This window comes from Eubalaena glacialis, chromosome 2 (genome assembly GCF_028564815.1).
Source record: "Eubalaena glacialis isolate mEubGla1 chromosome 2, mEubGla1.1.hap2.+ XY, whole genome shotgun sequence".
In the NCBI taxonomy this organism is placed as follows: domain Eukaryota; kingdom Metazoa; phylum Chordata; class Mammalia; order Artiodactyla; family Balaenidae; genus Eubalaena; species Eubalaena glacialis.
In genome coordinates this window covers 5,985,701-6,008,778 of record NC_083717.1, presented here as the reverse complement: position 1 = coordinate 6,008,778, position 23,078 = coordinate 5,985,701, and the positions used below count along the sequence as shown (strand labels likewise).

General features: G+C 44.5%; 1 protein-coding gene across 3 annotated transcripts in view; it reads right to left on the bottom strand.

Moving 5' to 3' along the window:
- RSU1 (Ras suppressor protein 1) overlaps positions 1-23,078 on the bottom strand; it is a 195,822-nt gene that overhangs the window by 11,350 nt on the left and 161,394 nt on the right. The gene's annotated exons all lie outside the window — the stretch shown is intronic.

Sequence of the window (23,078 nt, the reverse complement as noted above, 5' to 3'; positions counted from 1 at the left end):
ACACACGAGTCACCTAATAAACATTTACTGGTGGACTGAAAGAGTGTCTTAGCCAAGGGACATGTCCTGACTCATTCCTCAATTCCATACTCATCAAGCGATGACAGACATGCTTCCCATTCAGAGCTGTGCCCTGGAAAAAAATGTGCTGTGAAGGCCAAGGCAAGTCTTCTACTCTTTAGGGGCAGTTATCCTCTGTTACAAAATTCTGGTCCCTGCATCAGTTTCTTATGTGTTTTCCCCAGTTTCTGCAGGGTTTTTGAGGCTGAAAGGGTGAGGGTGAGAGTAAATGCATCACGGTGCCATTTTGTGAAGTTGCTTGGGAGCTCAGTCCATTTGCCTCTTGTGGAGATTCTCTTTCAAAGTACTGTGTGACCAGGGGTTTCCATTAAACTCCTTTACAGTACAGTGGGTTTTACTGAATATTAACCGTCGTTTGATATTAGTAATAACTAGCTGAATACAGGAATAGCTTATGAGAGAGAATGAAGTTAAAAGGAACATTATAAAAACACTGGGGTTTTCTTCCTTTCCTTTGGACAAATTAAAAATCAGAATGGATTTTTTTTATCATGGAAAGATAGGTGTTTTCCTGGCCACACGTGGTTTCTTGAGGAAAGGCTTGGTGTTAACGACCTTTTAAGTTATTAAGCTAGTGATCATAATAGCCAAACTCAGGTAGCACACCCTATACAACAGCATTTCCACAGGAAGCTTCCGTGGCGTTTTCTGTATTTGCTCATTTAAGCCTGAACGGAAGCCACCATGTAGGGGGGCACATCTGTCCTGTGGTTCTAGATATAAATGATGCTACAAATACAGAGCCAGTGTCACAGAACTGGAATACTAGTGTCTCAACAGGGAAGCCTCTTCTTTTGTTTTTCAGATGCGGACAGATGGTAAAAGCATATCTAGAGGTATTATTACCCGTCCTCCTCCTCTTCCTCTTTGTGGCTATTAATTTGGACTCCCTGCTCCTGGGGTCGTCTTCCCCTCTCAGTTTCTCTCAGCCCAGGTGACTGGACGATGTGACCACGGCAGGTGACTCATGGTCAGGTCGATGGAAAGCGAGACAGCTCTTTAAGTGCTAGCCTACAGATTCCAGAGTGCGTGGCAGATAACACTGAATTAGGATGCAGAAGGCTTTGGAATTAATCCGGTGACTGGGTAATCTGTGTTTCCCTAGACAGACAATGGGGCATTTGGACTTAAACAGGGGTGGTAACCATCTGGCATGTAGGCTGACACCCACCCCTTACCTCGCACACTGAATGGGCAATCAGAAGGCACCAGAACCCATTTAGATCAAACACTATGAGCGATGGCTTCAACCTGGTCACAGTTGGGCATCTGAATGGAACCTGCACGTTTTACATATGAAACTTGTATAGCACTTTGCTTAAATGAACTAATTTACCCTTAAGCAAAATCATGTTAAGTGGAACCTCACATCTCCAAGGTTGCTCCTATGTTCGGGTTGGATTACAGCATGCCGCCTGAGATTCTAGGCAGCACTGTATTACTTGCCTCTCGCCTGTCCATGGATTTTCTGTGAGGTTAAGTTCTACTTCCACAGCAAAGAGGTTTCAAAAAAAATAACCTCAGGAATCAAAAGCAGAAAACATCCACCTACCTACAGGTGGATGCATCCACGTGGTGCTTTAGCCATGAGGCTCTCGCCAGGTGGACCTCAGGAAGCAGCACCTGCAAGTCAATTCTGGTCACTGCCTTTTGCCATTTCCCCAGCAAAGCCGAATTCCCTCACCTAAGCTGGGCTCTCTCTCAAGTGCCAAACCCTACCATCCCTGGAACACGGCATATCAAGTTGATCTGTGCTTTCCCTCCATTCCTGATCGCAATATGTAAACTACTGACCAGCAGTAAGGAGAGGCTGGCAGTAGAGGAGGAGTCAGGCTTTTGTGTGCAAAGAAACAAAGTGGTACTTGGGAATGAGCCCAACAACTGTCAAGAAAATAATGGAGAAAAACATCTAGGAGAGCTCAAGAGTACAAGAGCCTATGGATCCCAATCTTCCTTTAGTTTCACTTTCATGTTTCTGAGTTTTGGGGAAAAAACATATTCCAAAAAGGAATGGAGGATTTAAAAAAAAATACTTTTGGGACTTCCATGGTGGCGCAGGGGTTAAGAATCCACCTGCCAATGCAGGGGACACGGGTTCGAGCCCTGGTCCGGGAAAATCCCATGTGCCACGGAGCAGCTGAGCCCATGCGCCACAACTACTGAGCCTGCGCTCTAGAGCCCATGAGCCGCAACTACTGAGCCCGCGTGCCTAGAGCCCGTGCTCCGCCAACAAGAGAAGCCACTGCAATGAGAAGCCCGCGCACCGCAGCAAAGAGTAGCCCCCGCTCGCCGCAACTAGAGAAAGCCCACACGCAGCAACGAAGACTCAACGCAGCCAAAAATTTAAAAAATAAAATAAAATAAATTTATTTAAAAAAATTAGCCCTGATATACTCAGCAGATTTAATATATCTCATCTAGTTCCTCCTAGTTTTTTGTTGTTGTTGTTAAATCAGATTGTTAAGAGTCTCAGAGAAATTTATGGTCTTCAAGTGCCAAAAGGTTAAAAATTAAGATGTCTGTGGTTTCCACTTGGATGTTAAAGACGATCTACTGGAAGATTCCGTGCATCAGCCATGAATCTGAGTGGGGATCCCGGGAATTTGAGGGGAGGCTAGGACTCTTCTCTTGGGCTCCAGCTTTAGCTTCTGATGCCCCCAACGGGTCTTGCAGACTCAGAGCAAAGCTGCGGCCGTGGGTGGAGAGAGAAGAGCTTGTCACAACAGGCCTTTTCATCCAAGAATCGCAAGCCTTCCCTCTACAAGTCTCACCCGCCCAACACTCCTGGAAGGCGTCAGCCCTAAACACAGACGGCGGAAGTGAGGCAGAGGCAGAAGCGTGCGGTGGAGGCGCCGGAGGCCCGGGGTTTCTGTGCAATCCCGCCTGAGGCTGCTCTTCTGCCTCCGCTTCCGGTACAGGCAGACCTCGTCGCATCCCACTTCGCAGAAGCTGCCCTTTTTGACAAACGGAAGGACTGCGGCAACCCCGCGTCCAGCAAGTTGATCGGTGCCATTTTTCCAGCAGTATAACTGTTTAATGAAGGAAGGTACGCTATTTTAGCCATGACGCGACTGCACACTTTGTAATGTCAACGTGACTTTTATACGCACTGAGAAACCAGAAACGTCGTGGGCCTCGTTTTATCGCGATACTTGCTTTACTGCCGGGGAGTGTGGCGCGCGGCCTGGAACGGAACCCACAGCATCTACATCAAGAGGCTGTGGTCACGATGTGGCCACGTGGTGACACTTGGGTAGAAAATCACAAAGTGAACATGTGCACAACAGTTATGTCCAATATTCACAAACCACGTTCTATATAACAAATGACTCAAACTGACCTGTCTTCTCATGGAAAAATATGTCCCTCCACCCCCCCACCCACCATGGATAGCTATTAATCAAGAAGATTTCTGTCCAACATATTTTGCCTGGAAGGTAAAACAAGCCCCTCTTAGTCAGTCTACTGAATACCTACAGTGGGTTCATTTTTCCTCTCATAAATATTTCAGGAAGCTTTTCTTAAAGTTTTATTTTTAAACACATATTAGTACTTCCACTTTGTAGAGATGTATTCTCTACTTTCACATATGTATAGTTCTGTCCAAAATAGGAGATCCACCAAGGTAACTTTAAATTTTCTAGTAGCCACGTTAAAAAAGTAAAAAGAAATAGATGAAATCAATTTTTGTAATATATTTAATTTAAACCCAACAGATCCGAAATATCATTTCAACGTGTAATCCATATCAACATGATGAATGATCTATCTTATCCTTAATCTAAAGATAAATGATTTAATATCATAAATTTAATGATTTTTTCTTTTTTGTACGAAGTGTCTTTGAAATCTGGTGAGTATTTGAAAACTCTGATAGCACATCCCCATCAGACAGGCTGTAATTCAAGGGCTCAAGAGTTGTTAGCGGGCTTCCCTGGTGGCGCAGTGGTTGAGAATCTGCCTGGCAATGCAGGGGACACGGGTTCGATCCCTGGTCTGGGAAGATCCCACATGCCGCGGGGCGACTAGGCCCGTGAGCCACAACTACTGAGCCTGCGCATCTGGAGCTTGTGCTGCGTAACAAGAGAGGCCGCGACAGTGAGAGGCCCGTGCACCACAATGAAAAGTGGCCCCTGCTCGCCGCAACTAGAGAAAGCCCTCGCACAGAAACGAAGACCCAACACAGCCAAAAATAAATAAATTAATAAATTAATTAAAAAAAAAAAAAAGAGTTATTAGCAGTTACCATGTTGCACAACACAGATAGAGACCATTTGAAAATGGTGAAATCGAGCGTGGTGAAATCGAGCGATCTTCTTGTACTTAGATGAAAGGCATTTTGAAAGCTGACGGACCCTTTCTTGGCACATGGTTACTTTTAATGCTTTAGAAAAAGGATGGATATATATTTATATATATGTTTTATATATGTATATATTTTATATATGTGTAAAACATATATACTTACATATGTATATAAAATTATATAATACTTTTTAAAAGTAATCCCACTGACCTAGAGAGTCTTCCCATATGTTTAACTGTTTGTAGTAGTTCTGAATATGAGCCTGGAAAGGTCTTCAGGCCAACACATATCACTCCTAAAGCCCATGAACTTGGTTGGAGAAAAGTACAGTCAGTCCCTCCTTCCCCAAAGCAAGGAAACATAAAAACAACTTTAAGAGCCAAAGAAGCTCAGCTGGCAGCTGGCCAGAGGGCACCACCTAGGCTGGGGCTCCAGCAGCAGGGGCTCTAGACCATGTGCATTCACGAGTTTTGCCACATTCCAGGCAAGCCGGACCTCCTCACCCAGCGGTGCGCCTTTTAAAGCGGCAAATACTAAATCCAGACTCAGGCACTTCACCCTGCTCCATGCCCCCCCTCCACCCCATCCATCTCTGACCTGCACGGAGGTCTACAGAAGCTCGCTGCAGGTGGCCATGAGGGGGGCACAGCACAATCGGGCTTTTATAAAGGAGAAAACCACGTGTTTACGAGAGACGGGGACAAATATCAAATCCGCTGCTACATCAGGGCTAACAGTATCATTACTTTCTCCATTTCTCGTCGAGGTATTTTTTTCCCCAAAACTCAGAAAAAGTCAATTGAAAACTAAAGAATGGGTGGGATCCAAAGGCTTGTCTGCTTTTGCGCTCCTACAGGTGTCTTCGTGATCCTTTGGACGGCTGTTGACTTGTTCTCAAATACAGTGCTCCATTCCCTGCAATGACACAGCCTCTCACCTGCTACCGCTTTTGAGTTCCCTTGCTCTGCTTGTATCTCTCAGGTCACAGGGCTGCCACCTTTGCCTCTGGCTAATACCGACAATGAGCCACTCTAATGGGGACACTTTACAGAGGTGACTTTGAAACTGCCCACAAGGAGCAAGGCTGGTATGACTCCTGAGTACTGGCTGAATGAAAGGATTCTGGGCAGACTTCTCAGCTGTGCAGTCTGGGATACTTACTCTAAGCCTCAGTTTTTCAATCTGTAAAGTGGAAATTATAATCGGACCTACACTGCTCCCAACTGTGAGCCATGAACGGGGAAAGCACGTAAAAAGCCTATCACTGCGTCTGGCCACACATTAAACATGAACTTTTTTTTTCATTACAACCACTGTTAAGAGAAGTTAGGTCACCTTTGCAGGATCTCATAACAAGTGGGAAAGGAAAGGTCCAAGCCTTGATTTGTCCAATTTCAAAATCCAGCTTGCTTAGAGAGAGAGAGAGAGAGAGAGAGAGAGAGAGAGAGAGGGAGATTCTCTATGCTCAGCACCTGCATGGAAGTTAAAATGTCTGGCAGACTATTAGACCTGGTTCTGAGGTTCGTCTATGATAACTGGCAGCTGGGTAACCTTGGAGAACTTACTTAACCTCTCTGAGCATGCTTTCTCACCTGGAAAACGGGATGGATAATAGTAATAGTACATACCTCATAGGGTCATGAGGAGGATGAAATACGATAAAGTGCTTAGCAGGTACTAAACACATGCTTAGTCAACAAGGCTTTTACACACAATGTGCTCTGAACTGGGCTTGTCCATTCTAAACTCGGTTGAAGCCACAGAGTTACAAAATGCCTTATGACTGTGTGCCCCAAGTTTTGCACAAAACACAGTTTCTTTCCAAAGAGTTCTTTTCTTTTTCTTTTTTAAACATCTTTGTTGGAGTATAATTGCTTTACAATGTTGCATTAGTTTCTGCTGTATAACAAAGTGAATCAGCTATACGTATACATGTATCCCCATAACCCCTCCCTCTTGCGTTATTTTCTTAAATGTTATAATTTGTATGCTTGAGAAAAACTGCAAATGTCAGAGAACATAAGGTGAGGGCCTTGGCTATAAAACTACCAACAAGTTTAGTCACTTTCTGAGCCTGGTCTTCACTGAATTGAACATATAACCACGTTAGTCAATGACAAAGATGATCAAGGAGGGTCTTCCTGCAAGAAGGTTCCACCTCTTTTGCTCTGCCCAGGGTTCTGAATGGGCAGCTCACCAGCACCATTAGGAAAAATGAATACGGGTACTGAATACACCTCGGGTCCTCCTCTTGCTTCAGCCCTCCCATTCACAGGCTAAGCTCTTCCGGAATCTATTCAGAGGGGAACCACATTACGTAAGACGCAATAATCTTTATGGTAACTCTGCAGTGAAAGTGTCATTTGTTGTAATGAACACTGATCATAAGTTAAGCCCCGAGCTATTCTCTCCATTATTTTTCATTATACTGTTCCTTGCTCTGTTATATTTCAGGAGTACTGAGGGAATTCATCCAACTATGTTTGCTAGTCAGCTTTTCGTTACTCAGATTAGATCCTGCTAAGATGCAATGGAGCAATTTGCAAACACACTGATTCTTAAGGAAATGCATCAGACGCTGGTTATGTGCTCTCTGCCAGTGCCAGTGGGCAACCCCCCCCCCCCGCTCCTCTTGGTTATGCGTCCCTTTAATTTGGCATTTTTCTCTCTATTTATTTTCCACTCAATCTACAGCATTGTTCTCCGCGCCCCAATCTGAGAGAGTATTAACAACGTGTTTCCGGATATTTTTTTCCTTCAGCAATGACTCTTTGTTCAATTCGACAACCAGAATTTCCACAATCATCACCACCTCTCATACAGCTCTCACTTGCAAACACCACTCTGCTTACGTCACAATCATTCCCTCCTCCGGCTGCTTTAAAGTGCACTAACTCCAAAAGGCACACTAGTGAGGGGAAGCTGGAATTTTTCCAATTTTTAAAAGCCCAATATGAAAAATTCATTCTGCATTTCGTATATGAAGCTTGAGAGTGGAATTTCCATAACGCCTCTGTGCTCCGTGCTCTTGGAATGGCTTATAAGTAGGTTGTGAGTCCTTGGAGAGACCACGTCACTGACATGCCTCAGAAGTCACAAGCACAAAGGCTCGGAGACCACGTGGGTTGGCCTCTGGTCATGAACACTTGCAGGCTTTACCACTTTTACTGAGTATGAGGCTTCAGTGCATCCTTACCTGATACTGGGCATTGTTACATTTCCTTAGACCATTAGATTTGATCCTGTTTGCCATGATACCAGAGAATAATTAGAATACTAAATATAAGGAAATGGTACCTGCAAGCCCCAAAGATCTGGGCTTGCCACCCTGGGTGTCTTTTTAAGGGCAGACTTGGCTGAGAATGCTCCCTTTTCAGGGAACTTTAGCTCAATGAATTGCATAGTATGCAGACAGCTGTGCCATAGTGATGCCCTATTCTCTGTTACTGTACTTTTCTCCTGACACACGCCAGAGAAAAGCTGAGAAGAAACTTTTATTAAAATGTCTACAGCTATTTAAAAACAACAGTACAAAAATTTTTTTTCCGGATATGACACTGCTGTTTCTGGTAAGTGCAGAAGACTTGGTGGATATGAAGATCACATATTACTATAAACATACATAAAACGAGGTCATATTTCTTGGGCATTTTGTAATTGTGGGGAGGGTGGGCATAGAATCAGGCCAGAAAATAAGAGTTCAAAATATGGGTAAGGAGGGTGATTGCTTTAAAGTTGAGATGAGCCATAGGCACTGTAACATTATGACAAGAAGGACAAAATTGGTAAACAAAGCTCCCCTGGACTTAAGGGAAATAATCATGCAGAGTAATTAACCAAAATCTCAATTTCAAATTAGGTGCAACACATGTAAAGACTACAGAGGCAAGAAGCCTGAGAAAATGTTAGTAGATATTAAACCAAGAAACTGCTAGCATTTGACAAGAACCCAAAGCCAAAACGAAAGCTCACTTAAATAGATTTACACCACGTTCCAGAGGAATCGCTAAGGAGTATGTCACCACACAGAACCACAGAGGCGGGGACTGTTAATCTGCCTGAGCCTCATTTTATTCATATATAAAATGGGCTTTTGCCCTGCCATCTAACAAAGTGGTTATGAGGATTCAATGTCAGGTACTTCACACCTGAAAATGACTCCTCTGGAACAAAGGCTCACTACCTTTACCCAAACGCTCCACTCAAAGTGCATTTGCCTGGTATGAAGCACTAACACAACACTGTAAACCAGTTATACTTCAATTTTTAAAAATGGATTAAAAAACAAATGAATGGAAAGGTATCTATGAAGGATGTTTTCATAGGAAGAGTATCATCTGAAATAACACTCATGTAAAGAATGACCTGGGGCTTCCCTGGTGGTGCAGTGGTTAAGAATCCGCCTGCCAATGCAGGGGAGGCGGGTTCGAGCCCTGGTCCGGGAAGATCCCACATGCCGCAGAGCAAATAAGCCCGTGCACCACAACTACTTAACCTGCGGCTCTAGAGCCCGCGAGCCATAACTACTGAGCCTGCGCTCTAGAGCCCGCGAGCCACAACTACTGAGCCCACGTGCCACAACTACTGAAGCCTGCACACCTAGAGTCCGTGCTCTGCAACAAGAGAAGCCATCGCAATGAGAAGCCCGCGCACCGCAACAGAGAGTGGCCCCCGCTCGACGCAACTAGAGAAAGCCCGTGCGCAGCAACGAAGACCCAACGCAGCCAAAACTAAATAAATAAATTTATTTAAAAAAAAAAAAAAAGAATGATCTCCATGTCTTATTGGCAAACAAGTATCTACTTAGCTTCTATAACAGCGCACCATGTTTTCACTTCAGTCTTGTCAATTTGGTTCCAGTTATGAGTCAAGAAGTTGATGGTGACGCAGTCTGCTATCAAGAATAACATGGGTAAGGCTGAATCTCATCCCAGAGGCATCTGCATTTAACAAACAAGCAATCAAAGCAACCTCCTCAAAACAGAAGAAGCAGACCCATGGCCTGCTTTCATTTAGTACCTATGATTTTGGCTGGGTGCCCCAAGGAGGTATCCTGTGCATTTACTTCCTTCAACAAGAGGTGTTAGGCCAGCCTTGTGCCCAAAGACACAGCAAATCAACTCTGAAAGACTGCTGACCCCAGACATATGGACACTTATTTGTACATGTGCAGAACATGGACATTTCTTAGATAGGATTGTAGAGAAAGAGGAACTCTGGCAGTAATCCAAACTATATCTTCTTTCATTTTTTAACTTCTACATTTCCTTTTTAAAAGAAATATATTACAACCCATTTGGAAATTCAGAAGTGGGTTAAAAAGAAAACTGCCAAAAGTCTCCTACTTAACCATAACTTCTACTAGTATTTGGGTAAATTTCTTTCAAGTTTTCATCCAGAATATTTTTTAAACAGCAATAATCATAGTTCATAATTTTATAATTAGGTTTATAATTTTAATCAGAAGTTATGGCATCAGTATTTGCCACATAATTGTAAACAGAATTACTGACGGGCTATCTATAAATCTGTGCTGTGGTTCATAATTAATGTGAACATTTCTTTGGGACACCAGTGTGGCTTTGGGGAAGTCATTTAACCTATCTAAGCTTCAGTTTTTCTCATTGAAAAAAAAAAATAGGGATAAGTGATATTAACCAGCATCATTAGACTTTTGTGAAAGTTAAGAGATAATACCTTGAAAGGAAGTAGTATCTGACAAAAATGTAAGCCTCTGTTGATGTAAACGGTGGGTAACACAAGAAACCATTTCTCACTGGATTGTCTTGAAATGAAGCATATCTGCATACAACGCAGAAACCCACGAGGCGGGTAGGGAAGATCCAGTCTTTCATTTACCAAGGAGAGTCCTTGGGGAACTGACCATCAGTGGGGAAAGCCAACTCTCCAGTGAAGGGATTCAGTGTGCCTCAAGCAGGGCTCAGGAGCGGCCGTGGCCACTTCCGTTTCGGAGGTAGAGGAGTTTTAGGCATAGGCATAAAAATGCTAAAACACAGTCTCAAAACCTGCAGCATATTTTAAATAAGCACACTTAACAGAGTTAACAATTTAAGACAGTAACAATGACAGTGAAGGCAACAAAATGACTTACATATAACACAGTGGTCCTCGACCAGGCACAATTCTGCCCTCCCCCGGGGGCCACTTGGCTATGTCTAGAAACACCTTCGGTTGTCACACCTGGGGGTGTGCTTCTGGCATCTAGTGGTTACAGACCAGGATGCTGCTAAACATCCTACAACACACAGGACGGTGCCCAACAACAGAAAGTCATCTGGTCCAAAAAGTATCAATCATACTGAGGTTGAAAAACCATGGTGTAAACAACTCACAAGTAAAATTAAACCTTATTGAATATTAAAGCCAGGGAGATATGGGTCTGTTCCCCTCACCCCACCTCAGCCTCCCCGATATCACATCTCCCCCAAGGGATGTCTCCCAAAGTTGTTCTGTGAAATGACTACAGGTATGGATGCCAACTTTAAATTTTAACTACCATGTATTTTTCTTCATTGCGAATGATGTCAATTTATCGTTTAGAATATGTTAGACGGGCTCTTTTAAAGAGAAATTTTAGAATGTGAATCGATTTAAAGAAAAATATTAAACCTTATAACAACATAGGTGCTATCTGGATATGGCAAAATCACTCCTCCAGAGAGGAGTGTTTTTGTACTTATTTTGTTTTTTGTAGAGATACCACTCATAGGGAGCCACTGAACAGATTCAGTTAGATGCTGAGGATGACATTAGGTTAGTAAAATTCTCCAAGTTACAAAATGAAACGAAAAGCACAGATCCAATCGTTCTACAGTTTCTTTTTCCCGGAAGGAACTCTGCTTGTAGTAATACCCAGGGATTTCACAACCACGGCATTCCAAAGATGGGAACTGATCAGGACTTTATCTAAAGCAGCAGGTGGGGTTTTGGAAAATGCTCAGTGAGAAAGCTTCTTAGTTGGGAAAAATATCAAGATTTATTGAAAAACGTTGTTTATAAACTAAGGCTAGAGAGGGTTTACACCAATTCACGCAGGTGCAACAGGAAGAAAAATTAGCACTCCATTGGAATAGATGTGTAAAGACAGACTTCAATGGCAGAGTTTGCAGAGAGAAAAAGCACATCAAACAGCTCCCTAGGATGAGTCTAAATCTAATTAAGTCCTTGTGAATGACCATGACTCAGCTCAGAGGTAAGGATTCTTGACCCAGAGCTCTCCTGGGATCATTTGAAGGAAAAAGTAACTATTTAAGAAAGTCTGATAGCCAAGACACGGAAGCAACCTAAATGTCCATCGACAGATGAATGGATAAAGAAGATGTGGTACATATAGACAATGGAATATTACTCAGCCGTTAAAAAGAATGAAATAGTGCCATTTTCAGCAACAGGGGTGGACCCAGAGATTGTCATACTAAGTGAAGTATGCCAGACAGAGACAAATATCATATGATATTGCTTATATGTGGAATCTTAAAAAAAAAAATGAACAAATGAACTTATATACAAAACAGAAAGAGACCCACAGACACAGAAAACAAACTTACGGTTACCAAAAGGGAAAGGGGGAGGGATAAATTAGGAGTTGGGATTAACCTATACACACTACTAAATATAAAACAGGTAACCAACAAGGACCTACTGTATAGCACAGGGAACTATACTCAGTATTTTGTAATAACCTATAAGGGAAAAGAATCTGAAAAAAAATTAGCTTTATATGCATGCATAACTGAATCACTTTGCTGTATACCTGAAACCAACACAACACTGTAAATCAACTATACTTCAATTCAAAAAAGAAAGTCCGTGCAGGAGCATGGTGGGCTGCAGATTTCTGCACGCAGGACCCCTGCACAAGAAGAACCACAGCCCTCTTTTAGGTGATTTAACACAACTGTCCACCTACAGATACAACTCAGCACTCTGAGTTTCCGCGTGTGAAATGAAGAGAGGATTGCAAATTGAACTACAATTCGAGTTTAGGTTTAAAAAAAAAACTGCAAAAATTAAGTCTCTATCAGGCAAAGTCAAAAGAAAGTACGTTAGAACTTAATCTTCACTTAATCCTTCTTCAGTTGCTAGTGATTCAAGAAACTAGAATTCAATGGATATTAACACCTCAGTGTTGAGACTTAGAATGTGAAAAGGCGGACAGAGTTTTTGAGGTGCTTCATACTAAGCCCCTTGTTGTAAGTGCAACTCGTGCCAGGAATACACAGCCCATTGAGCTCCTGCTTCAGCCACTCCCTGCACCTCCAGCTCAGGGAACCAGGTCCCTGCAGGAGGCCACGCTCGTGTGTGGGGAACCGTGAGCAAGGACAAAAGAACCACTATGCAGTTGGCAATTCCCTGGCGGTCCAGTGATTAGGACTCGGTGCTTTCACTGCCGGGGCCCAGGTTCAATCCCTGGTTGGGGAACTAAGATCCTGCAAGATGCAAAGTGAGGCCAAAAAAAAAAAAAAATTCACCATGCAGCAGCTGGTGGGAGACTAGGCACTGGAGAGCTGAAGCGGTCATGCCAGCATGATGCCCTTACTTCCTTTTCCTCCACCTCTGTGGGCCACCCATCGCCCATCACCAACCTTGTCCCTCCTCTTCAAAGCTCAGCTGTAGTCATCCCAACTATTTCTGCCCACGATCGTCACTCCTTCCTCTGAACTCCAGCTTCCCAGTCTGCTGGGTGGTCCTCAACCTTCAATCCACCCCGCCACAGCTGGGGATACGATACCCTCCCATCACTCACGCTGCCTGGTTCCCTTGACCCTGGCAGAGGGAGGGCGCCTGTGTAGTTTCAAAAAGGTCCCTCCCCTGGCAATGCCATGCTCCTTTTATGCCGCCAGTACTCCCCAGAGCCTGACTTTACTTCACTGTCCTGAAATGTTGGGTCTCTGGGTTGGTGTGCATGCTTCAACTAGGTAGAGGTCCTGAAGGCAAAGACAGCATCTTATAAATCTCTGTCCACATAGCCTGGTCCCGTACACACAGAGTATACTTAATACCTAATTGCTCATGGGCTGATTGATTAAATCGGCTCAGACTTAACTCCCTTCCCAGGTTCCTAAGAAGAAATATACCAGGAAACTGAAGGATACAGCTGGCTTCCTAATTAATATTAGTCACTTGGCAGTTCTTAATTAAGAACTCTCAAATAAAGACCCACCTTTCTACCATGCCAAGTAGGTATCACCTTCATTAGTATTGAAGAGCTGTAAGCACAACTTCATTTCTATGCTCTTTTTTCTTTGCCCTACCAGATGGGAACACTGGCTGCATAGTATTTACTAATACAATAAACAAAGGCAAATACAGCAGCTTGGGGGAAATTCGGGCAGAATGAATCTGTTGTACTCCTTTTGGACCAGCTTTACATAGAAACTGGAGGAAGCCTTCTCTTGTAATCTGCTTCTGAGAGGAAGTGGACCAGATTTGATGTAGGAGGTGGGCTCTCCCTCCCAGTCACCACCTACGGACAGCTTCTGTCCCCGGGGGGCCAGTGGGTCCCCACCAAGCTCACCCGCTCTCCTGATGCCCTGAGACGCAACAGTCAAAGCTTGCCCATCTGTGCCTCGTGTACTCACGGGATGGGTGGGGTGTGAACTCTTTAAAGTGGGAAAGACCTTAAAAGAGAAGAGCTAATGTCCCCTTGAAGATGGTCACACGGTGCTTGGGGGCAGCGAAGTACTCCCGTGAGAGGAGAGGTCCCTGTGTGTACTGACGGGGAAGCACGTGGTCTTTTCTAGCTCTGGGCACAAGCATCAGTGCAGCGTTGGTGAGTGGTCCCTTGTTCGAGGCCCTGAAGTGGGCATCACCGAGTGACTCACATACATCCACGTGGCGATAAAACAGTGTCTGCTTCACTCTCCAAGTGTCCTCCTTTGGACTTCCCTGGTGATCCGGTGGTTAAGACTCTGAGCTTCCACTGCAGGGGGCACGGGTTCGATCTCTGGTCGGGGAACTAAGATCCGGCATGCCGCACGGTGCAGCCGAAAAAAGAAAAAGGGTCCTCTTTTGCCCAATAAATTATTTGGTCACCTTACTTCTCAGGTAATGAGAAAGTCAAAGGAAATCAGGAAGAGGTGGGAGAATGGTATCGATAGGTGACACACGCGTCCTCGTCCTCCGGGCCCCTTCTGGCTCGTGGGAGGGGAAACAAGAGCTCGCCCTGGAAGCCAACAGGAATGTGAGACCCCGTTCTGCTCCACATAGGCTGGTGACCTTGGGGCTCAGACTCAAGCCTCTTGATTTGTGACAAGGGAATGAAACCAACTACACTGCAGGGCTGTTGTGGACCTCAGATAACATGTGCAAAGCATCTGGACACAGGAGAGGGCGAGCCATGGGTTTTCAATACACTCCAATAAACCCTCTTCCTTTTGACGTCATAACTCTAAGGACCCATAAACTCCACACCCGCTCTCCCGTGGCGATGCTGACCTGTCTCCATGTGCTGGGGAAGATGGAGCAGTGGGGTAAATGCAGGATTCTGGAGTCAGACAGGACAGTCTGAATCTCACCTCCGCTACTTCCTGGCCACCTGCCTTTGGGAAAACTACTGAAGCTTCAAGTTGGCCCCTGTGAGAGAGGGTGATGAAACCACAGTCCCCTTGCCTTGTGGGGTAGCAGTGATCCCCTGTGGACTTCATGGAACTCCGTCAGGGTGTCTGTGGTTGTCCTAATGATCGGGGGGCTCTACTGGCATTTACTGGATGAAGGTTTGGGAAGCCAGGTGTCTGTCAAGAAGCAGGCTAGACCTGCAACATTAAGAGTCGTCTCGCAGGTTACACGACCTCTTGGTGTCCAGCAGACATTTGTGTAGGTGGAAAGAAACCCTTTGCGTATGAACACAAAGTATTTTCTGCCCAGTATCACTGTATACGGGATAGTCCAGCAAGGCATTTTCTGTGCAAATCGAGGTGGGAATGTATTTTTGTGTGTGTGTTTTGGAGCTTTAGTAAGAATTGTTCACCGTCTCGGAAAATCACGTCACCCACATGGAGACCACTCATAGCATGTGAGTGGCGAGCACGTCCCCATCTCTGTGGGTCTGCAGTTAGAGCTGTCAAATTCACGGAGAGAACTTCCAGGCACAGATGCAAACATCTGACTATTACTTCTTCTCCCCCAGCTTACCCAGGAGCAGGCAGTTATACATTGAATGCCCTCAATAAGAAGTCGTATTCCTTTTATTTCTCCATTTTGTTATAGTTGGGGAATTACAATGACTTCTTGAATTACCTGTGGAGGAGGTTATGTTATTGATAAAATCCATTTCAGTATTTCAGTGGCGTTGGCAAAGACATTGGTTCCATCAAGGATCTGAGAGGTTTGAGAAACTGTCCATTCTCACAGGGTCGCTGGGAAGATAAATGAGGTAACTGGAAACAGTACAGGACTCAGAGCCCAGCGTGTAGTAACCACTGAAGAAACGTTAGTTACGATAAGTAGCATTGATAGCACCAGTGACCACCCTTTCCCCCCTCTCATTGCTTGAGTAACTGCTAGTATAAAGTGCAGTCCACTGTCTGGTTTTCCAGATACTTCATCCAGAGGTGAGGCAGGCAACAGTGAAGGGCATTCTTCTTTGCATCAGAGGGAGGCTAATAAAGTATGGCAGGATGCCCAGAAGGGAGAGAGATTTTTCCCGATAGCGCTGACACTCACAGAGTACACTTCATTAGCCTGTCTATTACAAACCACTTAAGACACATATTTATTGACAGCAATCTGCCAATTGATTAAACATCTCAATATATGAAGCAGACTCTACATTAATTAGCAGTTTGGAGAACATGATCCTCGAGGTAAGGATGGATGCTTTCGGAAATCCTTGCCGCTCTTCCACTTGCTTTAACCTTCTGTGAAATATCAACACATGATCCAATCAAAGAGTTAGCCGTCGTCTTCTTTTAGTCAGAAACAATTATGTACACACACATCTTAACACACTTACACCCTAACGTTTCACAGTAGATCCGAATCTCCTTAGAGTCCATTTACGTTTTGTACATAATGCTGCATTTTTTTTTCAAAATAAAATCTTTAAAACTTCACTGAACACACAATTTAACTTCCTCTACGTGAGCTAAGATTAGAATAAACTGAGGGCAAAGAAATGTTACATTTTTTACTCTCTGTTCTATAAAATTTTGTGCATTTAAGGAACAGCCGCAGGAGACAGGCAGAAAAGGCGTTTGTTCCTGCATACTGTGTTTTTGTTCTTAACAACAATTATGAGTAATTATTTTCTATGACGCGTATGACTTTTCACTTTGGAGCTGTTTTATGAGAAATGTGAACTTTTAGGTGAAAAAACAAAGGTGCCAGGAGTCCTGCAGTTAATGCAAAAGGAGAACCTTGAGAAGTCTGATTTATAACTAAGCTTTCGCCTTCTCTCTTTTTATTAATTCTTACTCTTTACTAATTGGACTTGATTGTTTGAACTTCCAAACAATCTGGAATGATTTTTTCCAAAGGAAAAAGCCCATTATCTTCCTCAAGTACATAAAAAGCAAGGTCCATGGAAAGAGATTTTTCACTTTTTCAGTTTCTCTTGTGTTCAGGTCCTTTTCATTCCTCCCGACTGTCACGTTCTTCAGCACCTTATGTATATACTGGATTGGCCAAAAAGTTCGTTTGGGTTTTTCCATAACATCTTACAGAAAAACCCGAATGAACTTTTTGGCCAATCCAATATACATATATATATATGTGTGTGTGTGTGTGTATGTATGTGTATATATTCCTCAAATGCTTCACTCTTGCCCACAACACCATGACGGTTGCTATCATGACTCAATATGCTAGTGTTTTCTCTGTCAAGCAGCCCAGGGATCACTTGGGGGCCCACTAACCATGCAGAGCTCCCAAACTTCAGTGCTCATAGGAGTCGCCCAGCAACCTGTGCATGTGCAATATCTGCTTCAGTGGGTCCGGGGTGGGGCCCAAGATTCTGCATTTCTGACCAGTTACCAGGTGATGCCAATGCCGCTGGCCAGGAGGCGATACTTGAATATCAAGAGGCCAGAGGATCATGTCACTTTAATTAGTGAAGCGTTATAACCAGACCCATTGGCATGAAAATGATCTGGGAACACGGCCACCTCTTTGCATAGTCAAACAAAATACTCAATAATGGGAAATAAAAAGAAGGGCTCCGTGAGTACCTGTTTTTGAAGTGATCACATGAATAGTTTCAAACTTAATCCACCCACCATGCACTCACTGATTATTGAGCCTTCCCTGTGGGAGAGGCGTTGTGGCTACACATGTAATGAGAATATAAGTCGAGTGAGTCTTTGAATCATATACAAGATCTAGGTTCAATTCAAATCCCATCTTAACGTTCAGGATGTGTGAACTTGAAGAGTTACTTAATCTCTGAGTCCTGACACCCTCATCTGCACATCAGGGACATCATACATATGTAACATCATACACATGTACAAGGGTAATAAGAGAACCTCCCTCCTAAGATTGTGGTGAAGGTCAAATGAGATCACATCTGTTAATTTGGACACATTGTCATTACTCAATAAATGGCAGTTGTTATCACTGAAACACGGCCTCTGACTTCAGATGATGATATTTTTGAAACGCATCTTGTCCTAAACGGAAAAAAAAAGTTCGGTTGGGTTTTCTTCCCCATTTTGGTAACAAAATCATTGGGTTAAACCTTAAAATTGCTGGGTTGTTACCCATTAAAGCAAAAAAGCATAGATTTTAAAAGTTAGGATGAACTAAACTCACTTTGTTTAAGCAGCCTGTTTCACAGATGAGAAACTGGGGCTTGGCTGGGGCATGTGAGTGGGTCAAGGTGACAGAGGTGACCAGTGGCAGAAGTGCACTCAAAACCTACTCGAAGCCCCGGTCCAGGCTCTTTTCAGATTGACTGTATCACTCCCTGCAAAGTCACCCAGAAGGTCTCAAGCTAAATTGACAGCATCCAGAGATACCCCCCTGATGAAACTGCTGATGTTAGGGTGTGGTTTTCTCATATTCAAAAACTAGGGGGTGCAAAGTTCTAATTCTTGTGTCCACTTAAAAAAGGGACACACCTGCCCAGCTGGTAAAAACAGCTCTTGGGCTGTATGAACTTGGCTCCTATGTGCTCTGCCTCCATGGAAACTGCTGGTGTGAGAGGTCGTAATGCCCCCCGTTGCTGGAACGCATGGCTGGCAACTGAACCCCTGAGGGTGGGGCCCATGTTTCCTTCCTGGTGCTGATGGGCCTGGTTCCCAGCATTCTCTAATGCTCAATCAGCAAGTTTCTGCGAACCAGTTAACGAGTGAAAGAGCGTGTGAATAAAGAAACACGAAAACTCCTGAACAAATCCAGGTGTTCGTGCTATGGGCTTAGTACCCACCCTCCTCACCTCTTCCAACTGAGCCGAACTGCTAGCCTCTCCCTCTGCCAGGTGGAGCTCTGCTCTGCACAGCTCCTGGTGAGCAGAGCTGCGACAGACTTGGAGGCTCTGAGTCTCTTTAAACACCGAGGGCTTTCCTCCCTGGCTCATGAGAGGGAGAACAGAGGTCCCTGAACTGCTGCGGCTTTCCTCCCTGGCTCATGAGAGAGAGAACAGAGGTCCCTGAACTGCTGCACGGTAAGAACTAAAATTATCAAGAAAACACTGGAAAAGGCAAAGAGAAATGAGATTTAGTAAGTATACTCCCCTTAAACTTCCCATTCGTCTTCGCTTGCATTTGTGCCTTAGAAGCAAGAAAATGTATCAGGAAATCCAGCCCAAAGTGCAACTAGAGAAAAACGGCAGGGACTTTAAAACTGCCTTTATAACAGAACCGGGTCCTGAACCCACACCCTGTTCTTCCATGGAACAAGGCAGTTTATTTTTATGCATCTGTCTTTGCATCTGTGTCAATTTTCCCCTGAGCAAGGAAGCTGTGCTAAGAGTAATTCATGAGTAGGGACTCACCGCACTGCTGCAAGCCCAGGTAAAACCTAAAAAGAAGTTTATATTTCTGCCAGATAATCTTATCTGATGATTAGTGGCTGAGATGCAACATTAACTAGACAAAAACATTTAAAAAACTGTTATTTTGTATCAGCCACCTAATTTAACAAGACATTATGAATCACTTAACTTTCCTGGAGGGAAAAAACCTATTTAAACAAGCCCTGCAATTCCCCAAAAGTATTTATAAGTGCCCATTGTTTGCTTATTTATTAAAGATTATTCTAGAACACATGCTGGAACACTGCCTGCATCATATCATAAGCCTTGCTAAAGAAAGCCTGCCCATTCACATACCTACATGAAATTAGTTTCCTAGTCTTATTTTCTCTGCTTTTCTGCTTTCCCCATTAATACTGGATCCCCTTCCTACTTTTTTGACGACCTCCCAATAGATTATCACCCCCTCCAAGGATCAAGGGTCTGTTGGCCTCCTTCTTTTTTTTTTTTAAATATTTATTTTTATTTATTTGGTTGTGTCGGGTCTTAGTTGCGGCAGGCGGGCTCCTTAGTTGCAGCACGTGGGCTCCTTAGTTGCGGCATGCATGTGGGATCTAGTTCCCTGACCAGGAACTAGGGGCCCAGGTTCGTTGGCCTCCTTCTTAAGAGCTTGTCCCCAATGAGAGTCAGAGACAGCATCCACGTCCTTGCATCACACAGCTCCAGAAAGCACCCACCTGCCTTCCCCTCGACACCTCATTAAGGTAAAACCATTGATGGGAAAGTGAAATGATACCCAGAGCCAGTATGAGACAGGCTGACACCCAAGCTGTCCCTTTGTGAGCTGGGCGACTTTGTTCACAACACAACCCCACGCCACAGGGGCCTTTCATGATTCTTTCTCCAATGGTCAGATCCATTTAATTGAAAATAATTCTTCCCAGGTGGAACCTGCTAGAAAGATTTCACAAACCTGGTTCACAGCGTGAGGCCACATCGGATAATCAGATTTTGACCTTCTGGGAACACCTCCCCAAATGTCCCCTCAGATCTAATCAATGCCAGTTTTTGAAATTGATATATCCACACTCAAACCACTCTTGACCAGAAAGTAACAATTCATTAACCATTTCTTCAATCTCTTTCCCCATAACCAGGTTGAGTAGCTTTAGCTCAGGTCACAGTGAACTCCATCAAAGTTTCCTGGCCTAATCTGCATTGTTTTCAGTTGTTCCAAAAGAAAAAAAATTTTTTTTTTCATATTTCACGTTTTTTCATTTTTACCACCACCAACAAACATCAACAGATTTGGGTTTAAGGGCTGCAAAGGTACCAGTCATAATTAGCATCCAGCTGTCTGGCGGCAAACCATTTCTGATAATTAATTCGGCCATCACAGAGGAAACTGTCATGTTCCACGGGAGAAGATCAGAAGACAAGCCTTTTGCATGAAGCTGCAATGCCATCGTCGGTGGGAGACGGTTCAGAGCACGTCCCCGGAGGGAAGAATTCAGAGCACTGAGATGATTGAAGCCCAGGGCACAGCAGGGCTGGGTCCCGCGAGCTCGCAGGGGGTCCGCTCACCCTTCAGAGAGCCCACTTGCCCAGTGCAGTCCGCCATCAGGACCTCGGCCCTGTGTTTCCATGAGCCTCTCAGTTAAAGGAAAGTAGGGAGGTGATTTTTTACTGTGAATAAATAGCACTACCAAAGGAGGATCTCTAGAACACCTCCAAACTCCAAATGGTCCACCACTACTTCACCAACAGCTCACTAATTTTAGTTTGGCCATTTTCATTTAAAAGTCATGCTATGATCATGCTTACAAGCCAGAAAAGAAGAACAGAAATTCACCTGGTAGGGCATCTCCGAATCCCCCAGTCCTTTGTTTACATGGCTGGGGCAAGACCGTGTATTATTTCACCGAGTTACATTCACTGTGGGCCTGGTACCCCCTTCTTTGCCCCTACGTTCATTCCCCTGAAGAATGTGCGCTTCCGGTTTCCATTCCAATACCCCCCATGCAGCACAGATAGTCCAGCCCTGCGTGGGTACCCCACTCCAGACATGTTTACTGCCTCCATTTCCAAGTGTGGATTGGCTTGAGTCAAAGGAGCGGGGGAAGTGGGAGCCGTGGCAGATGTGACAGGGTGTGTGCATCTGGAAGGCGTCCAGAGAAGCACCGGAGCTAATCTAATTAGCTGCTGCCTTGACTGACAAGCGTCTCCTCTCAGCATGGGGTCCACCCCCCAAAGGGTGGGAGGGAAATTATGCAATGCTTATGTCTGTTACATGACCAGTACATATCAAAACTTGCATCGACATGGCTTTTGCCTTCTCAAGACAATGTGAAAAAGAAAAAACACTCACTTGATTTCCTTTCAAAAATGTTTTCTTTTGTTCCCCCCTACTATACAAACCAACGAAACAAAACCCTCACCAGACAATAAACAATACACCAGACTTAGAACTCTATGTCAACTACGGAAAACAAATTGCTTCCTGAAACTCGATGAATTAACTATTGAAAGCAAAGCTTTGTAAAACTCTTTGATCCTGAGGGCTCACTCTTCGCTTTTAATCGGAGGTAACCTATATACCTCCTTGGTGTATTACGCATAAGTTGGACGTAACTTTAAAAGGCCGGGAGGATTTTTAAAAATAAGTCCCTACTTAGGATTCCAAGATATCTACCACTCTGTGAGCAAAGTTACAGATTAAAGCAAGCGAACTGTACTGCCACCAGCATCCTGTGACAACCACACGCCCAACAAGTAATTCTCAATGAATTCTTTCTAAGGCAGACTGCTTGGTTCTACTCTAACTCGCCTGAAAGAACCCTGAAGACAAATATAAATGCGGAAGCTCTTCTGCTTACGAAACTGCAATTCCCGAATCTTCCTAGATACAAATAAAGCTGTGTGCCAGAACAGAAACGTGTCAACTGTGCTGGCCACCACCGGATGGTACCACTGGTTGGTTGAAACTACTGCTTCCTTTAGACCAGAGTTTTTTCATCCCAGGGCAAAGACAGTCGGAGCAGACAATTCCTTGTTGTTGGGGGCAGGGGGGCATCCTGCGGACTGCAGGAGGTTTAACAGCATCCCTGGCCTCCGCCCATTAGATACCAGCGGCCGGCAGCCTCACCCCACATGCGGCAACCAAAATGTCTCCAGACAGCGCCAAGTGTCCTTGGCTGATCAAGACTGCCCTACCTGAGAATCACTGCTTTAGAACGATAAATAATGGACTTTTGAGCAGCTATGAACACTATAAGCCCAATGTGACAAGCAAATCATCTTTACAGATCAATATAAACATCCATCAGGGCCAGTCAGGACACAATGGTCTCCAGCTAAGGAAAAAACTGCTTATTGGTGCTTCAGATCACCAAGAAAGGACAGAAGTAAAATACATACGGCGCCCGTGATCCATCCCCGCCCGGGGAGAGAAAAAGAGCAGCCAGAGCCGCCACCGCATGCTAGCTGTGAGTTTGCTTTTGTTTTTAGATTCTTTCCTCGAGTCCTGGAGGTTACTGGGCACTGGCTCGGTGAAGCTGTCCCTGAGGGAATGGTGTGAAAAGCACGTGTGTTTTACAGTGAATGTGCTGCGGCAGTCCCAGGTCACTGCAGGTGCCCAGGTGGAGGGCAGGTGACCGTCAGTCAGGCCAGGGATGCTGCGGAAGGGACTCCACGTGGGACAAGCGTTTGGGCTACCTGACCTCTAACATTCAACTCCAAGATGCCATGAGCCTATGAAAG